The following is a 13,497-nucleotide window of genomic DNA, read 5'->3' as shown; positions in this document are numbered from 1 at the left end:
TTTCTAGAAATTTAATAATCTATTTATTTTACATTAATTTTAATGTCATCAGGACTCATTGCAGAGTACCCAATCAGCAATTAGCTTTCATCTTTTTAGTGCAAGTTAAACAATGAAAGCATCTGATTGGTTCTTATGAGTGCAAATTTTGCACTATTTTTCTTTTTAGTTAATAAGCCCTACCATCTCCCAATTCACAAAAGTCATATGTGAATTTGGTTATCAAACTAATTTTTAGACAAAGTTTACAGACAAATTTGGCACCATATATTGTAAATTTGTCTCGGTCGGGGTTTTATAATCGTCTGCTTACTTGTCCCTTGTTTAGCTGTAGCTTGCAGGCCTAATGCCTCCTTGTAATCGTCTCATTCTATTACATGACTGTGTCCCCTTATAAGCAGTTTCTTTCAGCCATTTTCCCATTGCCCACTAGAGCAGGTTTATAACGCAATCACTTTCCTCTGCACAGAGACCCATTGCTCAATTCAGAAAGTGTGTAAATTATTGATTCATGACATTTCCAAAGAGTTACAGATATTAGATTGAGGGGGGTTGTTGCGCCCCCATTCCAATTGTCCCATGTACATCTCAACCGTAACACTATTAATGAGTAATAGGTTTTCATCTATGATATGCGTCACTCTTACAATATGCAAAACAACGTTGAAAGGTAATTTTCTCTTTTTGAAAGTGTGTTTTCTATATCCTGCCCTTGACTTGAACTTGATGTGTTTGTTCCTTGTACTGATAATTGGCATGTCATTTGCTGTTAGAAAGGTTGAATGAGTAGATAAATTAAGAACTAACCTAGTTCTAATGAGGAAAAATTGACCAATTGTACTTCATTTTGTGCACCACATTTACTGGTCTGGATGCAAACTGCAGGAATGTACCTGTTGTACATGTGGATTTATTTTTGTTATGCTGCTGCAGTGTTAATTACTCAACCTAAGGAAGAGTTCAATTATCTAGGGAAAGGTACGCAGCTGAAGCTTTCAACAAACATACAAGACTGCAAACCATTCAATAGCCATTTGCTGACAAATAAAAAGCTGTTGCATATAAAATAGATACTAGCAGCTTTAACATATACATGGATGTTTCAAGCATTTGTTAGACCAAAAAATATTTGGCATAACGTAAGTTTGCACCGTTCTCAATGATCTTCTTGTCTGCAAAACACAAAAAGCCTAACACGGCAAACTCCAGATAACCATGAACTACATTTTGCTTGGTTTGTTTGGTATATGTAATAGGTTCGAATCGGCAAGATTCAGATTGTCCAAACATGCGTTATAATACAAGATAGTGATGGCAATACTTTACTTCTTAGTTCACTCTTTCACCTCAAGACAATTTTGTTGCTAGCACTGCTTTAACAGGCTTCCATCCACCCAATAAGGCAGCACTGCATGAATACCACCAGGGTATGCACATGTAGAATGCTCTCATGGTCGATGACAAATATCTCTGCTGGAACTGTCTTCAGAGTCTTCTTAGAGCGCTTGTCATCTGCACACAAAGAGGCGCAGCCGTTTTATTGGCTGAATCAATAATCACAAGAACATTCAATAGGATCCAGAGTCTCATGAATACTGGTGATGCAGCTTGGCCGCCAACTCAAAGGGAAATTAGCTACCGCCTTACAGGTGCAGAAGGAGTATTATCAGCCAAATAGCTACTGCCTAGCTCAAACTTTATGCAGAGTGAGTATCTGGGCCTTTAACCACATAAAGGATATTCATTATGTATTGTGAGTTACAGTGAAAAGAAAAGATGCCTGGGAACTAATCAGTGTATAAATTCTATGTTTTGCCATCCATTCTGAAGTTCTGAGTTGTGAGCTCCTGCTACACCCTATATTGCCCCATCAGGTAAGATATCCTAACTAACTCAGTGACCTACATGATCATTGTAACACCCTATATATAACTGAGCCAACTATCCCTCCTTCACCAATTGTCTATACTCTATAATCAGACTGGAGTAATAGTCAAATTCTGGTTCAGTGTAGGAAAATCGTAATAATCCTGTTCTCTTTATTAACACTTTTTAGTTTCCCCTGTACTAGTCACAGTGGTACAATCTGTACTCCAAGCCACACTGGTTCCTATTATCTCAGCTCTGCCCTTCATTTTCCGCTAGATTGTAAGCTCTCTTAGGGCAAGACTTGCCTACCCTTTGTGTTCACCTCTGTATTTATTCCATCTACCGTGTATGTCACTGGTTGATGAATGCTCAGTTCACCCCACTGCCCAGCACTACGACATCTGAACATTAATATGTTATAGTAAAAAAGTGAGCTGCACGATACAAAATCTATTGCTTTTGTATTATCTACTAAATCAGGTTAGTGCTGTAACAGTGCTGCCTATAGATAACATAACACTGGATAAAGATAACACAAGGAAGTTAAATGTGTAGCAACAAAAACCTGCTTTGACCTCCCCGTGTTATTGCAAAACAAAAATGAAACAAGTTTTTTTTACCAGATAAAAAGACTGTTCACATTTGACAGAAAACAATTTGTTATATTTAGCTTCAAATTCAATGTGAACGACAATTAAAGGCTAAATACATATTGGCTTTTGCAATGCATTCTTTTTGCTTGTAAAAAAGCTGAGTAACTATACATCTCATGGTTTGGTAGAATAAGCGTGAGTAAAATGAACGTCTTCCCCAAAGTCTTGTACCTCTTTCAAACGCTCCCAGTCTCAGTCCCGGGACTTTCCTGGCCTCCCTTCAACAGATGTGGAGGATTCGTGTGGCATAGTAAGGAACCACAACTACGGCGCTCCTGTTTAGCTAAAACAGCTGTGTCCAGGGGGTATGGGCTCCCGATTTTCGAACATTACTACCAGGCAGTCAACCTCAGCCACATTATCTCCTGGCAAACGACTCAGAAGAAAAAGAGATGGGTAGACTTGGAGAATACACGAACACCTGCCCACATCATGCAATACCTTCCCTGGCTCCCACGAAACCAGAGACCAGCCTCGGTATACTGTCACCCCACTATACAATTCATGCTAGACATATGGGATAAACTCATTAAGAAAAACAAGGACCTCACTACATTCCCCTCACCTCTTACTCCACTTTGGCATCATTCGGCATTCCCTCCAGGGAATTCCATTTCGTATATCACACCCTGGCACAGAGGGGGCATAACTCAATTCGAACATATCTCTGGGCAATTTGCTCCACGCACATTTTCTGATCTCAGTGAGAGGGTGGGCCTCCCGGCTTCCTTGCATTTCTCCTACATTCAAATCCAAGGATTCATCCAGACCCAATGCAAAACCGCCAAATTGCAGAAACCTACCACCTTCGAGAAGTTTTGCATGTACCGAGTGGGTTTCCCAGGATTGGTGTCCTTCATATACCATGTTACCTTATCACCGGCTACCGAAACCTTGGAACTGATCGAGATGGCATGGGAGCGAGATACCCAGAGGACTTTGGACAATGAGGACTTTGGTCCAGGCTGAGGCTCAGGATATCTAAGGTATCTATAAACAGCTCAATCATAGAAAATGCATTTAAAGTTTACACGCTTTGGTATCCGGTTCCCACACGATTACACAGATTATATCCGGGCACGTCTGATCTCTGCTGGAGGGGGTGCGGGGACTTTTACCATATTTGGTGGCAATGTCCTCACATATCAAATTAGTGTCGACAGGTGACTGCGCTACTTACTCAGATCCAGGACAATGAAGTAACCCTTGCCCCCTGGTCATGTTGCTTTGCTCTCTGGTGAAAACCATTGATAAACAGACAGACTGGTACAGTATGTCTGTGTAGCTACCCGCTTACAAATCGCTGCAGATTGGAGGTCCTCGTCCCCTCCATGCCTCCAGGCAGTGATCTCTCAAGTGTGGTATATAGTGTCGATGGAGTATATCACAAGCCTTTTAAAGGACAAGGTATTTAACTTTCAAAAGACATGGGATCCATGGTACACATATTATCACACTCCGCTACCTGGCATTAGGTGAGTCGCTTCCTCACCTCTTTACACCTGGGTACTTTCTTCTTTTCTTCTAATGTATTGTCTCTTATTTTCTCGGGCGATAGTGGTGCAGGTCACCCCACCCTAGATGGACTTTTGTCTTGGCTCCCTCCCCTATTACTTTTATTCTACAAACTCAGTCCCCTTTTCCCCCACCCCCACCTCAACTTTTCTTCCTCCCCCCTGTCCCTTCCCCTTCCTATACCGATACAGAAAAATCCAACAACATGGTAGCTACCCTGGCCTGGACTCTGGGGTTAGATTGAGGACCAGATGTCATCCGGTAGACGTCAGTCAACTATATTTAACTATTGCAATAAGCTACCCTGGACAACAATACCTATTCTATGAAGATACCTAGTAGCACAAGTTTAAGCTCTATTTTTAGTTTTCATAAGTTGTGTGTGTTAATGCAACCTTCATTTAGATGACTAATATTGAATTCCAATTGTCCCTCCTTTTTGTACCTGTTATTGTTGAAAATTAACAGATTTTTTTTTAAAAAAAAGCAGAGTAAATAGACATAAAAACCGCATTATGTTTATGTGCGGATTTAGTATACATTTAAATATGTCGTTTTTGTTTTTAAACATGCAAAAAGTTGGTGCCTTGTTCAAACAAAACACACGTTTGCCTCTGGTAATCAGCATACAATGCATCTGTTCACACAGAACAGCTTTATAAAACTATACACACTTCTTTGCATTAAAATATTGCCATCATGAAAGAATAAGAGCACTTCACACGAGAGATCTCCGTTGGCAAGCAAAGATTGCAGCACTAACCCAAGTAGATACATCATTATGCCTCATTTACTAAAACTTTTTTTTTAATTGCGAAATTTGCAGTAAACCATAGCAACCAGACACTTGCCTCATTGTCCAACATACACCAATTCCTGATTGGTTACTGTGATTCAGAGGACTTTTTGCACCTAAATGCAATGTTAGTAAATGAGTCATATAAGCCTCTAACATAGAGCTGTAATGTAAGCCTGGTATACTAATTAAATGGTGGTTACTTTCACTATAGTTTCAGACAGACAGTCATTTTGACTATGAAAAGACACATATGGGAAACTGGCTGCTGAACAGGACGCAGTACAAAGATGGGATGGACTGAAGCCAATAGCAGCTGAACATGTACAGTGCGCGGAAAGTAAAACAAGACTTGCAAGTGTTCACCCTCAGAATCATTTAATCTTATTGGCTCTGTAACAATATAATAAGGCTGCTAACAAAAGACATTTAGAACTGCCCTGGCCTAACATACAGCTGATGATTATCTACCACCTGCATACAGACTGGCAACCACACACTGTATGATAAGAGGCAACATGTCCATCAGTCATCACCATTAGTAAACAGCTGCTGGCAGAAACTAAAAGACATCACATTGCTGAGTAGGGCTCGGTACACACTTGAGAGTTTTCCAACCGATGTTTTATCTACAACGCTTGTACCTGCGACTGAAGGTCCCATCGGTCGGGCGATTCATGTGTACACACTATACAAGCTTTAAACGATTTGTGGAAGATCAACCGTCTGGAGAGCGACTTTTGACAGCCATATTGTTGTCTTAAAATATTTTGATTTCATACACACACAAACGACATAAGGGCTCCCTGCAGCGAAATACCGAAGAAATTTAAATAAAAGGGCAGAACATCTATGGCTAAAACCTCCCAAAAACTTTTAAAAGGAAATACGTCATCTCCATTCATTTTATAACACGTTTGTATACAGCGTACGTTAATTCGTGACTGCACAGCAATGATTTATTTTAATGTTATGGATACTGTTGAGTAGAGCAAACTACCGGTCTTTTGCCACTTGCTATTGCAAGAAGACTGCAAGCACAGACACGGAGGGAAAGAAGGAGAATTAATGGGTCTTGTTGGACCAAAGAGTAGTTCCAGAGGAGAGACTCATTCTCTTATATGCCCCCGATACAGGATATACGGGACAATAAAACTGATGACTTCAGGATTTTCCTGCGGATGAATGAGCCCACATTCCAGGAACTGCTGCAATTTGACACCCCACATCCAGAAGGAGGACACCCATTTAAAACCACCCATGGGCAGCACTGTAGCCAAGTGGTTAGCACTTCTGCCTCACAGCGCTGGGGTCATGAGTTCAATTCCCAACCATGGCCTTATTTGTGTGGAGTTTGTATGTTCTCCCCGTGTTTGCGTGGGTTTCCTCCGGGTGCTCCGGTATCCTCCCACACTCCAAAAACATACTAGTTGGTTAATTGGCTGCTATTAAATTTACCCTGGTCTGTCTGTCTGTTAGGAAATTTAGACTGTAAGCTCTAATGGGGCAGGGACTGATGTGAATGAGTTCTCTGTACAGCGCTGCGGTATTAGTGGCGCTATATAAATAAATGGTGATATCTGCAGAGCAGAGACTGGTAATTACTCTGAAATTATTGGCCACAGGCTGATCTCAAATACAGCACAGCAATTTCACCTCAAGCTTGAAAAAATTCCTGGAATTGTTTCAAGTATATGAGAAACTTATGTCAGAAAGCAGAAGCCAGGTTAATCGTTAAATATGTCAGTGAATTTATAAGAGCTGCAATAATTTTTTTTAATTGCTTTACCCATTTCTATGGATATTGTCTACTAATAAATGTGCTGGATTAAAAAAGCGTGATTTCTTTGGTGTACTTTCAAAAATATATATATATTTACTTACAATAAAGCTAGAAGTATAAAACATGCACACACACGTATGGTTTTATCCAAAACGCATCTACAGAATACATTGCTACGTGCTATTCTTGTAGACGTGATGTACACAGGTGTATAATTATGGAAGCAGACATATCCAATACACATCTTTAGTATTTCAAATATATGTGCCTTTTCTTGTAGACTGTACTGACAAAGATGAATAATTAGACAAGCAGACATATGCTATAAGCATCAGTGCAATATAAAGCTACTATTGCTTTTCCATTAGAAGCACCTAATTCTCATTTGACCGACATGCGGACTTCACACCACATGGGAGAGGTAAAGACATCAGAAATGTACATACACACGCCCCAAAAGTTGCAGTTTGAGGAACCATCGGCAGTTGGTCGTGGAATTTGTGGGGAATTCATACACACTACATAATCGAAAGGTGACTGGAATGAGATTATCAAACAGTACGACCAACCAAATGGAACGACAATCGGAACTTTGGAACGACTGTCGTTTATTGTGTAAGTATACACACTAACGTGATATCTGACCGAACGGTCGTCTATCGGCTGATTGGTCCAATGATTGGCTGAAAAACCTCCAGTGTGTACCTAGCCTAGTACTATTATTAAAAGGAGTTAAGATAGAACAAAGAATAGAATAAGGAATAGTCATATATACCTTTTTTCCTGCAAATATGAAAATAATACAGATAAATTATACTGTATAATTCATGAATTGTAGAAATAATTCACAACTGCGCCTTCATACTGTCAGAATGATCAGTGACCTTGACATTACCATCACATTATAGTAAATAATGTTTTTAAAAGAACCAACTTCTGTATCGTTCTCAAAACATATGAACAATTGCAAGCTTTCTTGGCAAAAGAAATTAGTATCTACAAAGCGACTTCTGAACACTTCTGTGCTTTGCACAACCCATCTGCACTCTTACAAAGGAGAAGATGATTAGGTACAAATTGTGGACAGAGCTATGCCATTCTGACTTTGGGAAGTCACATGATCAACTTTGGCAGCATGGAAGAGGAAATGAGTTGCAATATTGAGGATGTGGGCAGCATGGTTGCTTAGTGGCTAGCACTTCTGCCTCACAGTACTGGGGTCATGAGTTTGATTCCAGACCATGGCCTTATCTGTGTGGAGTTTGTATGTTCTCCCCGTGTTTGCGTGGGTTTCCTCCCACACTCCAAAAAACATACTGGTAGAATAATTGGCTGCTATTAAATTGCCTTTAGTTTCTCTCGGTCTGTGTGTATGTTAGGGGATTTAGATTGTAAGCTACAATGGGGCAGGGACTGATGTGAATAAGTTCTCTGTACAGCGCTGCGGAAATAGTGGCGCTATATAAATAAATGGTGATGATGATGAAAGGATCATAGCAGACATCTGCTGCAGACTCACTCACTGACTTCATACGCAAAACCATTCCCAATAGGTTTCTATGGAACTTATCAGCGATACATTGAAGCCAATGGGGAGCGCATTGTGGTAGAGGGAATTTCAGGTTCCTCACCAAAGCTTACCTGCTCACCCTTACAGTCACTATCGTAAATATGTCTATGCTCATGCGTGACCTACAGTTGCCATAGTGACCGTGAGTTTTAAGACAGGCGAGATCAGAGGCGCTGTCCCAGGGTTATTTTTTTTATTAAATGGGGCCGAAAAGTCATCTTGTCATTGTTTCAATGACAGTTGACAATTAACAGGGCAAAACAGAGTTAATTAGAAAATATGGCCCTTATACTGTAAGCTCCACTGGGGCAGGGACTGATCTGAATGTATAAACATTCTCTGTAAATTGCTGCATAATAGGTTATTTATTAGGGATCAAGTTTGAGTTTGCCAAGGTTTCTAGTTTATTGTTGAAAAAAGGGAAGTAAAGGAACACAATGTTTCACACATGAAATGGCGGAGAGCCTTATCTGAAGAGGGAAAAACAACAACTTTATAAAACTCCCTTTAGTTATTAAAAATAAGATTCAACTGTACTTGTTTTGTGAAGTTTGTATATATTAATGTAAAGAGCACTTGAATAAGTTACCAATATATAATTAAAATTATACTTGTTAACAATTCTATCTCCATATGTCACAAGCTACGAAAGTTCCGATTGCAATTCAAATGAATGCCAAACGTGATTAACAAAGCACAGAGTGGTGCAAGAAATAGAGGTTGTAAAAATACATTTATAGCAAACACCTGCACCTGTTATTAGTGATGCCAATAATAGAACTGTAGGTAGATTGTTCAATTAAAATTATTTTTGTTCAACAGGAGCATGAGCTGGCACCTGATTGAGAAAAACCAGTTATGAATTAGCGGCGCCACTGGTGAAAAACATGGCACCGGTTGAAGGACATATAAAATGGGCTGTGTAGCTGGGAACTCCATTAGGTCAAGGAGGAAATAAAGTAAAACACAGCAAAGTCTATGGGGGTTTATGAGTAAATAGAAATAAACAAAACAATTGCCCAATAAGACAATAGGTTGATAACTTTTCAAATTTGATGCAAAGTGAATTGTCTGAGTATTGTATCCCACAGACAGGAAGCATTTAGCTAGCTAGTTGCTGTGGTACTACAAGCCTCAGGGTGTCCTCGGAGCCATGCTGAAACTTGTAGTTCTACAACAACTGAGAGGCACTGCTGTCTAAACCTGATGTAGTCTTACAAGTCCTTCAGAATTTGCTACTACAATCGTGTGTTGGTCATGTCACAGCTTCCATTTATCCCTTCCCCTACCCTGCACATCAGGTCACTGAGCCGGATAATAAATGTGCCTACTCTGCAGTAATCCCCGTCCACATATCACATCCCCGAGCTCTCACCATGCCAGGGCTCCCGTTCAGCTGCTGCCCGCCCGGTACATTGCCATGTAATGGGCCGCCACGGCGGTCTCAGCCCCACACAATAACCGGAGGAAGCCTCACACTCATCCACTGAGTCTCCGCTCCCCCAGCTGCATGGGGGCGCGTCTCAGCCAATCAGCGGCCGCGGCTGGGTGACGGAATATTTTAATGTCTTCCCTCTCAATCAGATAAGTGCACAGTGTCCGGCCCAGCACACAGCACGTACAGCTCCTTCACATGTCCATCAGGAGTCAGTGCCGGTTTATCATCTTCTTCGTTGCAAATTAATACGACTAAAGTGGTTTTAATAAATCGTTAATTAATACTGAATAAGTCGTTGCCAACAATATTACCTAATTATGTTACTCAGCCTCTCACCTCAGCAGTCATTTCACGTTGAAATTCTCAAGTACAATGACATTGAAACAGCACCCAGAATAGTAAACAGTTTCCCAAAAATTAAGGGAAGTTTTTACACATTATATACAGGGGGGGGAAGGAAGTTATTAAAACAAAGGATTGTGTGATACAATGTTTATAGAGGGGTGATGGGCAACAAGCACTTCCTGCACCTTCCTGCTGTATTGTCAGATTTGTTAGCTGGTAACGCTTGTTTAAGGGATGTACTGAAAGGATGGTCACAGAAAGTGATGATTGCCTGCAGTTCACCTCCAAAACACTGGATGGGAGTAGCTTAACTTTTTATCTTCATTTCAGATTTTGCAAAGTACAACAAAACATATAGGGGCATATTCAATTGTGCCGTTTCCGCAGCGCGCTAAAACTACTACCGTTAGCTGGATTTCAGCTCGCAGCTCCCTGAAATCCAGCGAGAACACTACCGTAATAACGTTTTTTCCGCTCATTATTACCCTAATAGCGGTAATAATGCGCGGACCGCGAGATTTTCAGCGTTTCCGCCGACAATTAAATATGCCCCATAGAGCTTTTAAATATAGTTAAGAAAAAAACTAAAAAGCCTATAAGCAGTTACTTATAGGGGGGAATTCAATTAGCTGCGAAGTGTCTCACGGACATTCTGAAGACACTTTGCGGCGCAGATGTTAAAAGAAATCTCTGCTCATTTTTCCTGGCGCCCCATAGAAGTGCAAGAAAATACTAGCAGAGATTTCTACCGTAGTATCAGAAAAAGTGCGCAGCCGCGATGTTCTGAGGAGCATTCCCGCTAATTGAATCTGGCCCATAATATCCATATCATTTACCATATGAAATGCATTATCCCATATATATATATATATATATATATATATATATATATATATATTTACATACAGGTGAGGAGCCTGTTGTGTCAGGACCAGACATGTTATAATAAAGGAGTATATCGAACCTGTATATATAACAATCCTTAGGGCGTAATATTAGACTGTAGCAATATATTCTTTATTATAAAATTATAACAAATAATTACGGAGAGATCTGTTTTTATTTATGTGGAATGATTGAATTTTAAGCATAGTTGCCAACTTAGGTATATTCTTCTCCGGGGGGAAGGTGGGCGTTCGGGGGCGGGGCCCGGCAAATTGTGTCATTTGGCCCCATCCCCTAGACGTGCATCATATATTATGGCCAATTACAGCAGGGGGTGGGCCACTATGGTGTGCGAATTGTGTTGCTAAGCCCCGCCCCTGCCAATTAACTACTGCAGTGAACAGGAACCGGGAGGTTGCCCTGCTCTCCTGGGAGTACTCCCAGAATTCGGTTATGGTTTTAAGCATAGATATATACAAAGTTTAGTGTTTTCTATGCGTTTCCAGTGGGAAGATGGCTGTATAATTTTTAATTACGTTGGATAATTGCGTATTAAGCATAGATATATATGGATTGTTTTGCTATCAATATTATTAAAATAATATATTTTTCATGTTTTTTTAAAATAAAGTTTATGTTATAAATATTGTTTAAACAACTTTATTATTTTTTTTTCCTGTATCTGGAGCTGAAAGCCCAAGTCCAGGCAAACTTTTACTGATAAATATTCTATTTTTGCGCTAGCCAGCGACAGGAAATCTACAATACTGCGGGATCAGAATAAATAGACCCATTAGTCGCTTGGTGCAGCCTCCACTGCTCATATCTTTCACAGATTTCCTCCCTTGCATAGAGAGTTCTGGAGCACACTCTTGCACAATAAGCAGGCACGTACTGGCCCACCAGGGTAACGGTTGGCCCCACAACTTGCCGGTTACTATACGGATTGTGCTCTACAGGGAAGAGACCAGGGGCCCTGGTCTGGCCAACTCAAGTTATAGGGTGTGGGCAGCACAGTGGCTCAGTGGTTAGCATTTCAGCTTCACAACACTGGGGTCATGAGTTTGATTCCCACTCAGGGAATTTTCTGTGTGGAGTTTGTGTGTTCTCCCTGCGTTCGCATGAGGTTCCTCTGGGTGCTCCTGTTTCCTCCCACACTCCAAAAACATAGTAGTAGGTTAATTGGCTTCTGACAAAATTAACTCTAGTCTGTTTGTGTTAGGGAATTTAGACTGTAAGCTCCAAAGGAGCCGGGACCTATAAGAATGAACAGCACTCTGGAATTGGTGGCACTGTATAAATAAATGATGATAGGGGGTCAAAAGGAATGGATTAGCCCCTATAGAGCAATCTCAAATTGACATAATCTATGCATTAAAAATACACTTTTAACTAGTATTTGATATTTTGATAAGATATATATAAATAAGCAGTTACCAATGGCCATGGGAAAAGGTATGAATATAGAATTACAGAGAAATGGAGAAAATGAAATGAGTGCAATAATTAGAAGAAATAAAAGATCAGCATATTGGAAATAAAAATATTTTCCTACTGTGCAGTAGGGTTCCTTGCTGTGGTTGTGCTAATTGTGTTTCACCACCAGTATGTGGCTTTCACAGTGGTTTCTTTTCTTTTTTGCCACATACATATTTTTTAGCATTAAAGAATCTTTCACTATAGAGACCACACTTGTATGTTATCTAACAATCCCAACACTTGCATTTACCCTAACCATACTATTTATCTAGCAAATCTGATGGACTTTATTGCAGCCCATTCCATAGTCATACAAGCTATATCTATAGTATTATACTAACATACTTTCCTTACTCACCACCCCTCACCTCTATCCCCCCACCTCTTCCCCCACTCCATCAGCCCCTTTGGCCTCTATTCCTCCTATACCCCCCTATCCACTTCCCCACAATTTCAACTCTTATATAACCCCTTTTTCCCACCATCAATTCTATTTTTATTTTAATACAATCAGAATATTCATTACTCTCATTTTTCCATTGTTTGATCAAACTCCAAGTTTCTACTTTTTCCTTCCTCCTTCCCCATAACTATTTCTACTACTACGTCTCCATTTCCCTCCTTTGTCTACTGACATTGTACAGCTGGCTCCACCAGCTCTAACTAACTTCATGCACCTCCTGTTACTCACACCTCTTACTGCCCCCATGCAGTATGGACAATGATACTGCAGATCCCTGGCTCTAGTGCAACACCATCCCAAACTACAGGCCATCAAGGGACCCCTTACAGAGATCCACCCAGGGCCGGATTTACCGCTAGGCAACCTAGGCCCCTGCCTAGTGCCTTGTGTGCCTCGAATCGGGTCCCGGCAGCCTCTTCTCCTCTCAGTGTCTCAGTGATAGAGAGAGGAGGAGAGACTGCCGGGACCCGACGAGCGATCACGTGACTCTTTTTTTTTTTTTAAATCTGTTTGGACTGACCGAGGAGGAGCAGCGCGCTAGAGAAGAAAGGCAATAGAAAGGTAAGTAAAACAAAAGAGGGACAGAGGTGGTGATGGTGAAGGGGCACAGAAGTGGTGATGGTGATGGGCACAGAGGTGGTGATGGGCACAGAGGTGGTGATGGTGATTGGCACAGAGGTGGTGATGGTGATTGGCACAGA

The 13,497-nt window shown here is 40.8% G+C and overlaps 1 protein-coding gene across 1 annotated transcript in view; it reads right to left on the bottom strand.

Moving 5' to 3' along the window:
* Window positions 1-9,677, bottom strand: part of ATP10D (ATPase phospholipid transporting 10D (putative)) — a 53,630-nt gene extending 43,953 nt beyond the window's left edge. The window contains exon 1 of the mRNA XM_075195287.1: window positions 9,562-9,677. The gene's annotated coding sequence lies outside the window, so the exon portion shown is untranslated. The remainder of the gene's footprint in view (window positions 1-9,561) is intronic.
* Window positions 9,678-13,497: the final 3,820 nt, after the last annotated feature.

Source organism: Mixophyes fleayi, chromosome 1 (genome assembly GCF_038048845.1).
Source record: "Mixophyes fleayi isolate aMixFle1 chromosome 1, aMixFle1.hap1, whole genome shotgun sequence".
Classification (NCBI taxonomy): Eukaryota; Metazoa; Chordata; class Amphibia; order Anura; family Limnodynastidae; genus Mixophyes; species Mixophyes fleayi.
The sequence above is the reverse complement of the archived record's forward strand: the minus strand, read 5'-3'. Positions and strand labels throughout refer to the sequence as shown.